Source organism: Cicer arietinum, chromosome 3 (genome assembly GCF_000331145.2).
Source record: "Cicer arietinum cultivar CDC Frontier isolate Library 1 chromosome 3, Cicar.CDCFrontier_v2.0, whole genome shotgun sequence".
NCBI classification, from domain to species: Eukaryota; Viridiplantae; Streptophyta; class Magnoliopsida; order Fabales; family Fabaceae; genus Cicer; species Cicer arietinum.
Window position 1 is genome coordinate 47,290,508 of NC_021162.2, and position 1,346 is coordinate 47,291,853.

Genomic DNA, 1,346 nt, shown 5'->3' on the forward strand with positions numbered 1-1,346 from the left:
ATTCGAAATCATAGTATCAAACAACAGAATTCTTTTTGAAGTACACATACTCATGTTTTAAATTCAGTGCAAATATAGTCCCAACCCGATGTCACTATCAGAGCGGGAATTCCCAAAATAAAATACTCAAAATAACATCAACACAATGCATAATAATGAAGGTCTCCAAGGCATGGTGGCTTCCGCCTCTCCTGATGGTATTAGTCATCACCTGCAACTTACAACTCGTATGCGTCCGTCGCAAACGCCAAACACAAACAACGAGGGGTGAGTATCGAAATTATATAACAGCATAAAATACACGACGGTAACACCCAAACAATCAAATTATCACAATATCAAAAACAGTCAAGTGTATAATATCAACAATTTATCAAATTCATTCACAATAAGATAATCACCATGATGGAATGATATGCATGTCCTATACTCTACTTCATCATTTGGTACCATTCTACTCTGAAGTACTTGGTTAGGAGGCCTGACACTATGCCACTACAAGAGTGGACGGCCAATTCATGAATGGCCAAGTCCTCATAGATCCCCTCAACTCAACCCGAGACACATATACGCGACGGTCGGGGTACTCTTGTGTTGCACGGTAGTTCCCGGCCTTAGGGAATAACCCACTAATCCACTTAGGAATTCCCCACTAGGTGTACCCCCAAGGTCTATCAGTCTTACCTTACAGTTCGACTGTAGCCCTCTACGATCAGGCTCATTCAGTTGTACTTCCCCGAATCACTAGGTTTGTTAGACCCTCCCTATATGATGACAAAATAATCCTAACTCCAAAATCTACAACACATATCTCAGACTTACTTGATCATCACAACTCAATAAGTTTTAATTTGACTTCAAAATATTCATCATTATATATCTTTATCAGTCAATCACAATAAAATCACAATATTTGGTTTACACTACTCACAATGCATCATTCAGTCTTATCAATCACAAATAACAGATCAAACAGGTGGCATATTCAAGTGATATCACAATTTCATTCAAGTAGCAAGAACACTCCAATAGATATCATTCACACAGTAACAATCAACATAATATTCATAAAATCAGACGGCATACAATCTTGATATAAATAAATTCACGGCAATTCTATAGGTTACTAAATTATATTTTAATCCTCACTATTACCATTCACATTTTATTAATTAATTATTATTACTCAATAGGGCTCTACTGTACGTAGTAAGCCCCGAATGAACATTTGGGAATTTCGGCATTCTCGTTCATCTCATGTTATTTTATGCTCATAATATCGAACCTCATCTCACCCCTTACCTCGACTGAAGATTTCGTCCAACGAATCTGATCTACTAACGGGT